This window comes from Ambystoma mexicanum, chromosome 7q (assembly GCF_040938575.1).
Source record: "Ambystoma mexicanum isolate Mex_15411 chromosome 7q, UKY_AmexF1_1, whole genome shotgun sequence".
Classification (NCBI taxonomy): Eukaryota; Metazoa; Chordata; class Amphibia; order Caudata; family Ambystomatidae; genus Ambystoma; species Ambystoma mexicanum.
Genome location: NC_090941.1, coordinates 780,464,465 through 780,480,083, shown reverse-complemented (window position 1 = coordinate 780,480,083; position 15,619 = coordinate 780,464,465).

The following is a 15,619-nucleotide window of genomic DNA, read 5'->3' as shown; positions in this document are numbered from 1 at the left end:
AAAAGTCTGCTGACCTGCCTGACACCAGGTAGCACCAACATAACCCAAAAGCACAGGGGAAAACACAATATTGTGTACCCTTCGAACATCAAAAACATATTCATAAACCAACATTGCTAATATTTAGTACACCCAAATACAATTAAAGGTTTACAAGTGTAAAAATACATGTTTGCTATAGTAAATAATTTCATGGAGTATACCAAACACAAGGCTTAACTGTACACGTCATAAGTGTACTGCAACTGTCCACACACACTGAGGCATAGAAACCACACTGTGTCACCAAATAGTAAGTAAACTTTATTCACGTTTGTATTGCAACCATTTATAATAGCTCTGGTGATGGCTAAAGGAGTGAAGTGGGGCCTACTGGTGACATGCCACCCAAATGAGGAGATCGGAAGAGGCTGGGAGTCCCCACATAGAGGCAGATCAGAGAGTGACCTGAAAAGAACATCTGTCCCCCTCTGCATGAGTAGCAAGGTAATAGGGCTATTTGGAAGGAGACCACAAGTCCCATCTGCCATCTTGGACCATGAGAACCTGAAGCAAGGAGGCCAGGAATCCGAGGTGGAGATTGGAGGAGCTGGTTAGTACTTTTCTCCTGTGGTCAATCCTGAGTAGGGAGGTCCGGCGGGTGGGTGCAACCATTATACTACCATAGATCTCCCGCTTCATCTGATGAGTCTCCATTGAGCATGGAAGTTGGTTACGAGAATAAGTGCAATGTGATGTGTAGTATCCCCAGTGCCCCTGGCTAAGGCTTAAGGGGTTTTGGGTCACAGGTGCTGTAGCTACAGCCTATGTGAGTAAGACCAAGGCATTTGGCTGGGAGTAAGCCTGCCACAGATCCACGCTGCCTCTAATAGTGGCAACCACTGTAATTCTAATGGAGGCCTTCCGGTTGGGCGAAGAACGCAGGTGAGGTCACACCGGCAGGGAATTTCTGCCTCTCCCAGGGTGGGTGCAGGCAGTAGCCCTTGGAAGCCTGGGGGGAAAAAGTTAAAAAATGATCTCCTGGTCTCCAATCCATGTCTGCAATTGCCGACAGCTACGTCAATGCTTCCTCCATGCAGATTGTCCCCAACATTGTCTTTGTCGCTCCTTCCCCTGACCTATGGAGCCACCAAATGGTCTCTGTCCTCTCTCCTTTCTCTTTGTCACCCATTAATGGTGGCACCAGATGGGAAATACTCTTAGCAGGCTTCTCATCTTCTAGATTCATCATTAATATCTATCAGAATGACACTGTCACAGCACAGGGCTCTCAGCCCATCCTTCTCCTAATTGATAGGTGACTTCTGCCTCTCATCAACTTCTTCCCTTTGCCCTCCACTTCTCCTTCTTCCTATCCTCTTTCCCCTTCTCCACCACTGATGGACATACCACATCCCTGTAACCCTCCCCTGGAAGACCTTCAAAGGTGGCAACCAGCCCCCTAAACTCTTTCTCTGCTGTTAAGCACTTGTCCGATATTTGTCTCCTTCTTGAAGACTTTGACCATGACGTTCTCGCTCTCACTGACAGTTGGTTCACTGCCAGCTCTGTCATTGCTTTTGGCACTCCCTTCCCTGAGGGCTACACTATCCTCTCTAACCAGTGTGGAGGTGGAGTTGCCTTGATCTTCCTTGATTGGATCTATGCTACTATCATTCACACTCAGAACTACTCTTCCTTCGAGTGCCTTGTCTGCAGGCTTGGAGTCTCTCCATCCCTCCCTCTGACTTTCGCCACCATTTACAGGACCCCTGGTTTAGTCTTCCTCTCCAGCTCAGAGTGGTCTACTGCCTCCTCATCCTCCTCCTTCATCCCTGACTGTCCGACTACTATTCAGTCATGATGTGCTTCAAATGATCTCTTCCTTAATGCCAGTAAGACTGAGATCCTACTCATTGGGACCCCAGCTTACACCTTCCTCTCACACCCTCTGGCCAACCTCTATGGGTCCCCTCCCATCACCCTGTTGTGAGGCAAAGCACCTTGGTGTCATCTTTGATTCCTTTCTCTCTTCTTCTCTCCTCACATTGCGGACCATGCCAAGAAGGCCTACTATCAGCGTGACCTCCTCAAAGGGATTCTCACGTTCCTCACCTTCGCCAGAAACTCCATGTCTCCAGAGCTCTTGTTCTCTCTAGGCTTGACCACTGCAACATCCTATTCCTCAATCTTTCTTTATCCTTCCTTTGCCCCCTTCAACTAATCCAGAATAGGACTGCAAGACATATGCTTGTCCTCAATTAGTTCAGGAACTGCATCTCTCCAGCCCTGATGTCTCTCCACTGGCTCCCGGTTACTGCTAGGATCAAATTGAAGACCCTTGCATCATCCTCAAGGATTTATGGGTCCTGGCACCAACTGCATCCAACTCTCTCCCCCTAAATACCTCCCTCCTAGAACCCTTCCGTCTACTTGCTCCAACTCTCTGCAGATCAGATTCTTCTCTCAGCAGAGAGTGGATGGTAGATATCTCTCCTCTGCAGGAGCCTCCCTCTGGAATGGTCTCCCTGCCCCTCTCAGGCTTGAGCCGAATCTCCTTAAGTTATGGAAGCTCCTCAAGACCCTCCTTCTCTCCTCTTCCCTCTCCCCCTCCACTACTAACTCCTCCGGCTGCTGCAGTGACTGGCTGCTTGGTTCCATCTGAGCTCTACAGGGCTCCAGTCCCCCCCCCGCCCAGTCCACCAGCCTTCCTTGCACTTAGTATGCAAACCCTCACCACCGCAATCCCTGGCACTTGCTTTACTGGCCTACCCTGAGCACTTGCAACTGCTCCTCTTACCTTGCTTTTCCCTTCCCACCCTAGCACTTTGCTTATTGCACAGACTGGCACTCCCGCCTCACACTTTTAGTTCTGCACTTGCACAATCTGAATGTCACAAGGCCAGTAGGACCGTTTGTGTATATTTCTCCCTTATTCCACCACCCGTGTTTGTCTTGTGGCGCCTTGAAACAGCATTTGTTGTATAGGTGCCTTACAAAAATCCAAGAAATATAAACAAATAAATATTATATAAACACTAGAAGTTGGACCTGTGTTTTGCCCTATAATTCCTACAAACAAAAAAAATTAGACAATGGTACATTTAGACATTAGGACAATATTTGCCCTGGTGATTTATAATATGCCAAACTGCACTTGTTTTGTGCATTGGTTTCTAATATATCCCAGTATTTTTTTTTAATTAATGCACACTTTGCCCTAGTGCTAATACCTTGCAAATGTGCACTTGCACCAGTGCAAATATTCTGTAATCTGGTCCAGATAGTGACAACATAGTTAACATACTTAAGTACTCCACACATAACAAAACATTTTTCACTCCTTTTTCCAATAACTGCTCCTACTACAATAAATAAGCTGTGCTTCTGAACCTACATAAACATTACCACATATACCAACTAACTCTTTTTTACAATTACCAAAAAAAGATTGCCTAAACATCTACCAAACAAAGAAAACAATTCACATGCTACAAAGTAGGTATATTAAAAGCATGAATTTCTCTCTAATTGAAATAAAGTAATTTCACTATGTGTTTGCCTAGACCATTCTTTTCTACTCAACACTATTGTATTACACTCACACTCATTCCATTGCAGTCGTCACACTATTTCAAGTCCTATCTAAACATTGCTCTTTATTCAATAGACCACCAATTCCTTATTGCCTAACACCACAACTTCCTCTCATAAACTTCTATGCAACACTTTCATGACTTCATTCTTCCCTTCTGCTATCCTTATCAACTCTTCAATTCAAATCCAAAAATGTTCTCAATCATTGCATTCCAAATTGCTAACACACATTACCACACATACACTCTCTCACCCCATGATAATTACACCCATACAATCCTCAAACCTCTACTGTTAATCACACCATTACAGCAACCACTGTTTTTTCATCACATCATAGTATTCCTACATATTCAATGACAGTTCCACTCCCTTACTCACTAACACCAGTATTGTGCAACACATAGTACTATAAATAATTTAACAACCAATGTTTCACTTAAACATACTTATTTCACACAGCACTACCCGATTTCAATGTCATATTTACCCAAACCCACACCACCTATACAACCACTTACTTTTACAACCTTCCCTACCACACCTATAATACCACCACACAACCGCAGAACACTCTTTCTCAACCCTCTACAATCACACCAACACACCCATTATTTTTATATAATAACACATGCATACACATTTGACAACTATAAAACACACACTTTATTTTTTTCAACAGATTCAACAGAATGCCTACTAAAAAGAAAATATAGAGCAGGTAAACATACGGACAATCCATATAGGCCCCTGCCAATAAAACTATGTATAGAAAACATTCAAACTGAAAAGCTAGTAACCTCAGTCAACGAAGCAAAACCAGTCCGTACTAAAAACAATATGCCCCTCTTTCAAAAATAAAAGTAAGAAAAGATGTACAATGGAAACTATACCTAAAGATGAACATCACACTGTATCTACCAATGCTAACGTAGCCACAGCAAAACATTTCAAAAAGTAAATTTTACCCTAAAAAATACAGCGTGTAGTTCTTAGCAATCTCCTAAAAAATCAGAGAAGTCACATTCTATGCTTAAAAACTACCACAGAATACTAATCCTTGAAGCTCTGATTGACAGAGCATCTAAACTTAAGAGGGCGTTTTTTATACTGATGTTAAACAGAATGAAAGAGACCAAGGCTTGTGAGCCATCGTTGTGGGCAGCACACCCTAATGCCCAGAAACGGTTAATCTATTTTTAAAAATTGCGTTTAACTTTCTTATTTACGGTATTCTAGTGAAACACAGTTGAAGAAAAAGATTCTCAAGTTCATTTGTAGTACCAAAACATTGTTATTTATTGTTTATTTATTGTTTATTTATTTATCTATTTATTTATTTATTATTTGTATGGGCTATACATAACCTTTACAAAAGCGATTCAATATACAAAAAGCAAAACTAGACATATAAAAACAATTAATCTTACAATACATAAACAATTGATATAAACAGAATAGAAAAGATTATACCTTAGGTTGCATATTTCATAGAGGCTAAATTATATAAACAGCTGGTATGTGGGTATAAAAGAGGTGGTAGCATGGAGCCACACCTGATTACATTTCCAGATACAAGATGGCGCAATTAATTTATGCATTTTAAATGTAATGTGTTGCTGACTAGGGAAATCACAGACCTGTGGGGAAGGGGGAATGAAATACCATCATTGTGTAGGTTCTGTGGCATCTCTGGGCTGTTTCAGACTCTGCAGCATCTTTTAATTTATTGTGATTAATAGCAAAATGATGGTATACATTATTTCTTAAAATTTGTGAACGGGGATAATGTGGATCTTGAAAGACTATGGCTTGAAATGTTATATGGGAATGGCATTTCATTGCAGCTTGCGGTATTTAGATTTGTGAGAAATATCTGCCAGTTAGTACCACCATACGATCTCAGTAAAGGAATTGAATTTCCAGTGAATATTAGTGATTGATCTGGTGGGTTGTTGTAGAAGACATAGCATTAGATAGTGAATGTATTTGTATACTCAACCTCTATGAAATATGCGACCTAAGGTATAATCTTTTCTATTCTGTTTTATATCAATTGTTTTTTAAATTGTTTATGTATTGTAAGATGAATTGTTATTATATATCTAGTTTTGCTTTTTGTATATTGAATCGCTTTTTTAAAGGTTATGTATAACCCATACAAATAAATAAAACATTGTACACATCTCATAACAAAGGGCAAGGATAGGCCTGTGCATTTCGGACCAAATGTCCTTCATCGGGGCCACATGCCATGCTTTTCAACAAAAACAATCCTTTTGATGTAAAAAACAATCAGTGAATATCATCAACATCATTGTGTGTATTATAATATCATTTCAATTCCCAACATACATTTAGTTTTCATATCAAGTACCAAAAACAATTAACAGGGCGCCCACAACACACAACATGACATATAGCACATAAATGGGAGATACAAGATAGTACAGTCAGTTAGATGCATTTTAGTTTATAGACCGCATATATCATGCAATCAAATCACCTGGAATAACGTAAATAAGAATGTTAAACACATTTATTTGGAAAAGATTAACCCTTCCTGGGCATTAGGGTGTGCGATCCAAACCGATGGCTCACAAGCCTTGGTCTCTTTCTCTCACATCTACTTAGAAGTACCCTGCACGGTGGTACTTGACAGTGGGCTGCACCCCATGGAAATTACAAACAGCAAAATCACGAAACTGAGATTTGTTTAAATAACTATTGCAAAGCATGCCCACACACCGACATAGATCATTTAAACAGAATTAAACCATTGTCTCAGGAGGATAGCTCAGTGGCGACATGCTCATCTTGGAAGCAAGTGGACACAGGGCAGCACAGGTTCGATCCCTGGGTACCCGCTTAGAAACCTTTGGGTATTAAGCACGTTATAAATAGCCTATTGGATCAGATCACTATCTAAATTAATCAAGAAACTACAAAGACTGCTTCTAAATAATCCTTTTATCAATATAGCAACCTTGTCCAACTTCTGGTAAAGGTGAATGGTTTCACACTAGCAGCACAGAACCATATTTCAATGAAGAGTTTTATAAACAAGAGCAAAGAAACCCAATTGCCACAGAAAATAATGGATGAGGCTATGAAGTAGTAGCAGACACCATTATGGCAAAATAAACCCTTACATGAAAATCAACCCTTACAAACTCTCAACCAAATGTTCCTTTTTTCCAAACAAGTCATCCAGTGTACAAATGGATGTGCAGCTCGATATATGTGCACCAACAGGCGTTTAAATGTTCATGACAATTCCTCAATCACTATGTCAAACTAAAAGACAAAAGTAGAATTAAAACTTTACAAACCATAGACTCCTGCCCAGTAAAGCATCCACACTCGACTGCAAGGACATTCATTTGCCTGCACTTCAGGAACTGCTTGTAAAAGCACCTTCCATACATCAAAATGTTAGTAACACAACATGTTGCTATGCAAATCCTTGTCCAAAGACTGAACTATGCAAAATGTCTTACTCTAGAACTCCATAAATGAAATAATACTCTCGGAACATCCAAACAACTCCTTGAAAAATGGGACACATCAAAACTAAATATTATTTAACTGAAGATGACTTGGAAAATGCAGTTAGGTTATTTTTCTAAACTACCTAAATTGTCCAAGTCAACTTAGTAAACACCTCACCAGTTCCAATCTCCTTACAAACACATACAAAAAAGAAATACCAGCCAAGGTATGTGTCTGTTGTTGCAGAACCTTTGATAAAAATAGTACAAAAATAGTAGATATGGCATACAACATACAAGACAATGAAGAATCCCAATGGTTCCAATTAGCTGTATAACTAACACCAGAAAATAAATACTAAATAACAGACCTCTCAATAGTTTGCACATACTGCAATACAAATCTTGACAATAACCAAATGCCATGACGGGCAATCACTAATAACTTAGAAATCGCCCCTCTTCCCAAAGCTCTCCAACAACTTAACTTATATGAGAGAATCGTAATTCAAACAGTACACCCATTTCAAGCTATAATAAGCCTCCTACCCAAAACTGCCAAATTGCCTCCATCTGTGTTACTGAAAGGCATTTGTGGCAATGTAAAATAATGTACAGCCTCTCGGAGTAGAACGGATATTAGAACAATCTTTAATTGTACTAGTTAAGGGTGCACAAACAAAAGACAAAAAAAGTGGCAACAACTAGTTCACTTAAATAAACTTAGAGAAGCCCTAGAATATCTTAAACAAAACAACGAATGCTCCAGAGATAAGTACAAGCATGGCTGTCCAGGAACTATGATACCGGTAAGCATGCTGGTACCGTAGTTCCTGGACCGCCATACTACGAGCTGTGCTTGCGGGTGCCTGTCAGCCCACCAGGTCTGACCTGGCTGGCAGAGTGGCACCTGCGAGCACAACAAGTCGGATGCACCGGCACCACTCTGAATGGTGCCGGTACATCCGACGTCCCATTCCCATTCAGCTCTATGGGGTCGAATGGGGATGGGGAGTCCCTCATTACCAGCACCCGCAAATGGGCAAGTACCGGGTCCGCCAAACTTGGCCTGATCCCGTAATTGCTTAGTCAAGGGTGATGGAAAAAAAAAAGGATACCTGAGGCTGCCGTGCCTGTACTACAGGCACGGCTACCGCCAGCCTCGTAATGAGGCCCATAGACATAGAAGAAAACGTATAAAAACACCCAAATAATTCATGATCCACCACAAAATGGTCAATTTCAATGGGTGGATCCTGTTACTGCAGCCAACATTTTACACCAGTACACAATTCACCCACTACATTCCAAACACACCATACAACATGCATTAGAAACATATCAAATGCATCAAGCCAAGGGATTGCCAATGAGCACATGGGAGAAAAGTGTAGAACCATGTTCATTTCCTTTACTTTTTCCTACTAGAAAAGGAGGATGATATGATCAAAAGCCACACAAATTACGAATGTATTCTGAAGACCAAAGATTCTGACAAAATGTATAATACTTTACCCACCTCTTGTTAGAAATCAAACTAGCAACCCTTTGTTATGGACACACTAAAAACAGGCTCTCGTTGCTTAAACATGTCTGCTAGCCAACTCCTTCAAGAAATAAAAAATGAAGATGTTTTGCAGTCAAGTATCACAAATCTCTTGGCAAACATGCGTGGTTCAAAGGAATACTGGTTCCGACATCACACTGATGTACTCTGTATGCTAAGGAACCTCGGCCCACTCATATGGTTTGTTACTTTATGTGTGTGAATATGAATGGCATAACTTGCACAATTTCTTATGCATAGGAAACCAAAACAAAGAAGGAATAGACATGAAAACACAAGAGAACTCTGTTCTCTTGACCCTGTAAATGTATCAAGATACTTACACCACCGCTTTATTGCCATGCTACACTTCATCTGTGATAAAAATGTCCCTCCCCTCAGAGAAGAGGAACACTTATTTTGGAGAAAAGAATATCAATCCAGAGGTGCACCACACATCCACATGCTTTTGTGGATAAAATATGCCCCTAAATTTGGTCATGACAGTGATGTCACTGTTTTGCTGCAGTTTATTCACAAATACATATGCTGCGACATCCCTTCGGAAACCACACATACTGAGCTATGTACACATATGTTACGCTTCCAAAAACATAAGTGTGGCAAATACTGCCGATGCAGATATAAAAACAAAGGTAAATACTACACCAAATGCTGCTTTGGTTTCTCTAGACCAGTTTCAGCAAAAGGACACGTTAACAGCTTGATGTCTTTTGTTAGACATAGTGTGAAAGTCAAATCACCTAAAAACACATACAGCATAAAAAGAAACAAAACTTCACAGTATATCAATGATTACAATGCAATTATTGCCCTCTTTTGGAATGCAAACATAGATATACAATATATTGCAGACAATTCCACTGCTGTTGCAAAATATGTCACAGCCTGTCTAACGAAAGCTGAGAAAACAGAGCTAAAAGACCTCTGGGATGACATATCATCTGACAAAACACTGTCACAAAAATTGTACAGCTTTGGCATAAAAATGCTGTCCCACAGAGAATGTGGATGCTATGAAGCTGCAGACGGTTTAACAGGCACAGCCCTATATGGCAAATCTGAACACATAATCTGGTTAAGCCTTGGTCCAGGTGCATCCAGAAAAAGAGTGCTGAAATCCTACCTAGACATAGAAAAAATAGCCAGAAATGATCCCTAAAGCCAGGGCATTTTAAAAAAAAATATTTATTAGACACATGCTACCCAAACAGAAGTACTGCCTTGGAACACATGTGCCTGTACCACATAGCCCAAAATCTCTCCTAAAAAAATGATGTGAAACCAGGTGAAAAATGTGGAACATACATGGTCTCAGCTTGTGAAGGAAGCCTTGTCAAACTTACCAAACCCAGCCTATTTAATCATATGAAATGATCATTTAAAACTCCTCAACATAGATAACTTTACTATATGGCCCTACTGCAACTTTTTAAACCATGGAGAAAAGAAGAGGATTTATTAGGTAACCATGACTCATTTGAAGCTGCATTCAATGTAAATGAAAGCAGTGTAACAAACGTCAATTTCAAGCAATACAAAAACATGCTGGACAATGAATGCCAAAAGAGGTAGACGTTCAAACACAACTAAATGAAGACACTCCTGAGGGGAGTCAACCTTGTCTTACAGGAAGCCAAGAACCACTTGGAGAGCCACTCATTCTAAATGACAAAGAAATAGTCATGACCGAAGTAGAAAACATCGTGTATCAAAATGAACAGTCAAAAGAATACATGTCAGTGCTGAAATCACAGCTAAATGATAAGAAATTTAGCATTTACATAGAAGTCACTAAAGAAATAGAACATGGATTCAAGCATGAAAGTACAACTTGTAGCTTCCTTTATGTAAGTGGTGAAGCTGGTTCTGGAAAAAACATTCTTAATTAAAATCATCAGCAAATTCCTCAAAAACTTAACAGACAACAACCTTTCAGCTGTTGTACCAGCTCCCACAGGTTTAGCTGCCTACAACATAGGAGGTGTGACTTTACACTGATTACTGCTCTTTCTAGTAGAATACCAAAACAAATTAGAGTACTACAAACTATCAGCAGAAGCTACTACTGAAGTGCGCAGAATTCTGAAACACATGAAAATGATCCTAATAGATGAGGTAAGCATGGTTTCCAACATAATGTTGGCATTAATTCACCTCAGATTGCAAGAAGTCTTTAAAACAGACTACAAAGAACTCTTTGGATGAAAACACGTTATTGTTTTTGGAGATCTCCTACAATTAACACCAGTGAAAGGTGGCCCTATCTTTCAAACCTTAGGACACAAACAGTACTGCAACACACTTGCAAGCATAGGAAATGATCCAGCTGGAGAATGATACAGAACAAGGATTGAACGTGAACAAGAGCGAGATGCAGGCTCTTAGGCTGATGACCCTCCAGAACCATTATGTGCTGGATCTATTGATGCCTATAGAAGGAGGGTCTGCAAAAAATGAGACTGTCTTGCTGCAGGTATATACCCACAATAGATGAAGAAAATGGGTCCCTGTTGCACATCAAAGGGGCCCTACACAGATGAAAGACTGGCATGAAAAGTTAGGGAGGAATTGAAGTGGATAATATATGCAATGTTCTTGTGGGAGCCATCATGGGTGGAAACAGTGGTGAAGATCTTGGTCCCTATCATGGCACTCCTGTTGGTGATATGATATGATATGATATGATATTTTATTTGTATCACACTCATGCACACGTGTTTCAGAGCACGAAATGTGATGTTCTGCACATGCCAGATGATCCTTCGCTGCTGCGTGAAAACACTCCCAAGTAGCACAATTATGATGGTTTTAATTAGGGCAAGTAGAGCACCTTGTGGTACAAAAGATGGGCAGGCTCAAACAGATGATTGTACCAAGCCTGGTTTTGTAAGGATTGAGAGATCTATAGATCCCCCAGAGCCTGTGACCACACCCTTACCAGACCCATACAATTAGACCGAACACTGTGTTGACCTAACAGCGTATGGTGTATTTACCTTACATGTACCCCTGAACAATATGCCCTTGCTGGGGAAAGTTTGCAGAATGTGTGTAGAGTATGGATACCCAAGGAGGAAACCTGGAGGGCCAAAGAAGCCACAAGATTGGCAGCAGAGTTAGTTAATGTAGGATTAAATAAAGGGGGAATGTTGGGATGCATATCCAGGTCCCCTGCCTCCCAAAGCTATTCAGGCCGAGGAAGATGTGCTAAGGATACATGGAAGTGTAGAAGGTGGCTGTAGGGGGAAGGGCATGCCATGTAGGGGTTTGAGAACATTATAGATAACAGTACTAAAGGGTAGATGAGCCAGTTTAGCTTTGCGCAAATAAGCACTGAACTGTCACCATTTTAAGATTGAGGCCTAGGACGGCCATGCTCTAGCAGTAGCACATCGTAGTATCTTAATATCAACACACTTCCCCATCACTGATCCCAGCCCAAGGCACAGATGAACAGGCCTTCACACCAAACAGATACATCCTCCCCATTATCTCATGCAGCAGACAGATACAACTAGAAAGGAATGTGAATAGCCTAGTGAGAGCAGGGCTGCGGCTGTCCCTAACGACGATCTCCTGGGAGCCAGGGCAGTAATCTTCTGCTGCCAAAACAACCCTGTTCAGATTTACAGCCCCGATGCCCACATGAGACTGGTTACTTTATTTGAACTAACATGCCACCAATATAACTCTTAAATCCCTCACAAGCTAACTGATTAGTATGGCCTGAGCAGAGCCCAGGTGAATGTCCATGGAGGGGGTTGCTTCCAAGGGGGAGTACCAAGTAGAATTGCCAATTTGACCTCGAGATTATCCACTGAGCTCCTGTACGACTACCATTTGAACTTCACGTGATCTGTCCATGGTAAGAAAAGAAGTATCAATTAGGGATCCTATCGCTTTTCTGGGACCCAACACTAACAAGGCCAGAGACCATGAAGCAATGATAACCAACCACTTGGCATCCCATGTTGAGTGGGTGGTACGTATATAGGGGAGGGCCAATCAGCGGGAGGCATTAATACTTTATACTGGTTGCATGATATGTGACAACAATTGCATTTAAAAGGTTTTGCATTGCCTTGAACTAACCGGTGAGCTCCATTGCAGTAGGGTATGAATGCTCCTGATGACATGTTATTTCCTTTATTTGTGAAATAAAACCTTGTTATCCGTGCAAGAGGTGGGCAAACACCTAGAGTGACCATATGTATGATGCAATTAGTTAAATTATCATTGATGTCAGTTATGTTATTAGTGATGTCACCAGTGATGTCATCAGTGATGCCATCTGAAATGTCATAAGTGATGTCAATAGTGATGTCATCATTGTGGTCATAGGCTATGCAACAGGGGGCACGAAGTTAAGGTGGCTTTAGCTGATTTTATGGGGTTTGGTGTGTTAAGTTCTCACCTTAACATCCCAGGAACAAAAGTTTTTTCCTTGAAGTTGAAAGGTTTTGTTACAATGTATTGCTCACCTTAATATCCATGCAACTAAAGTGTTTTCCTTGAATTTCAAGGGTTTTTGCCATAGATTTACAGAACACTACCATACCACTAGCAATGGCCTTCGGTCATGGTCAGTGGGCATGGTCTCTAGCCATGTCTGCTGTCCATTTTAAAACATTAGCAGACCACGAGGTGGGCATGGCCACTCTATATTTTAAAACTCTTGCAACCCATCGCACAGAGACGTTCATCAATCACAAACTGATTTTGACCTGTTTTGACAATGGTATTGTTATGTATAAAAGATTGCAAGCTTTGAGAACTCACAATGTTTTTAGGCAATGCACAGCGAGATTAAATTATTGTGGACCACACACTTTGGTTAAGCAGTGTGCTACAAGCCCCATTGTTTCATGGCCAGTCTCTTGGTGACTGTTGTGATACATTGCACAACCCCTACTAACTGCATTTAAGCAGCACGGAAAAGGGAAAAAAAAACATGACATGCCGCTTGAATTAAATATGCCTATGTACTTATGACTTACTTGCCCTCTTATTATGTCCCCTCCTCATTTCCATGTCTGCTTTTAACAATACTCTGCTTTATAAAGATACCTCGAAAAGTACACTTTCCATAGTGTCACTCAAATATATAAATCTGCAGTGAACTATGTTATGCAGTAAGTGTAAAATGTTGGCATTATTCCTCCATCTTGACTGGGAGACTGCAAATAACAGAATACAATTGACTTTACTTCCAAAGACTTTCTCCTGTCTACCACTCCTTCCACTCAAATAGCCTATATAAGAAGAAAGATCAAGTAAAGAGCTAAACAATGCCACCAGCATGCAAGAAGGCAAACCACACAGAAGACAGCACAGTAATGTGAGATATATGAGATGATTTGACCAGGATCTCTGTATCATCTGCTGGCAAACCAAGGATACAAGCATCAACACGTTGGTTCCACAGTCTTGAATTTGGATACTTATTCACCTCTTGACTAATAGTTTATGCTCATCTTTGGAAGGGATTGCCTAGGTTTTAGAACACCCCATCGGAAAAACCAATTTCTAGACCATCACCAACGAATGACATGTTAGTTTGTATAGCAACCCCTATCTGGTGCAGGGACATTGCTGATAATAGCACCTATTATGCTGCAAAACCAAGTACATATGCTGGTATGTTTATAAACTTCAGACATACGAAATTTTCAGCCAGCCTTGCTGGAATGTGCTCTTCTAATCTTGCATATGAACACATATTTCTGAAATGAGTGCTTAACATACTGAGCTAACTTCTGAACCATTGTCGCACTCAATTTATCAATATAGATTTCAACGTTGGCTATTGCACATGATCATCATAATTCCCATAGGAAGGAAAGAATGCTACAGAAGTTGTGCCATACGTAACACACAAACTATATATTTCACAGTGAACACAGAAAACATTACATGATTAATTGATCAAGGCAGAATGTACTTGTCAAAACAGACATGCAATAGGTTTAGCGCCTCAGCAGCATGCCATAAAATCTCCCGGCATGTGCTATTTCAGTCTGGTGAACAATAGAATCTTACTTTAGATCAGGTACGCTTGTGGGGGCCCCTTCCAAGGTGGGGTTCCTGGACAGGTGCCCCTTTTGCCCTCCCATAAAAACGTCTCTGCTTCCCCTTAGAAGAAAGTGTGAAAGACAAACTAACATTGGACTTTAAAAAAAATGTAATGAACACCAGAAAAATGACAGGAGAGAGAAAATGTTCAAAAACATATGCTGGCAAAGTATTAAAGGTGCTCACCCAGCAACCTGTTGTGAGATTTTCTCTGGAAAACAAAATCCCAATATGAAACAAGTGCTTGTGGTCTTGTGGGTAAGCATCTGCACTGGGATCATGATCACCTGGGTAAAATCCTGGTACCCAAATACTTGAGCAAACTTGGGTTTGCATCTGCCCTCTTAAAGAACATTACACTGTCCACCCACATGTGTCCTTTACTGGTGCCCTGAAAATCAACCACAATCAGGTGCAAATAACTGAACCAGTGTCCAGGATTGTAAACTCTCTTGCCACATAAGTGAACAATACTCATGACTTACTTGCCCTCTCATTCCCCCACCTCACCCACATGTCTGACTTTCTACAATACTCTGCTTTATAAAGATAACTTGAAAAGTACACATACCATATTGTCACACAAATATAAAAATCATAATCAAAATATGTTAGGCAAAAAGTATACAGGCATTATCCTCTCCATCTTCACTGGGAGGCTTAAAATACCAGAATGCAAAATATTGTCTTTCAGAGCTAGCTCTCAGAGAGCACTGGGAACATAGAAGATCTTCAAATCATATGGGGCATATTATATACATTACATGGCCTGCGGTAGCGGCTATGTGGTTATGGTTAGGTTGCTAAACCCATAGGAAGAGCACTTTTTGGGCGGCTTATAACTTCGCTCCCCTGGACAAATCCTCACCAAACATTGCAAAAACAGTGTATGGCCCACTCTGAATTTTGG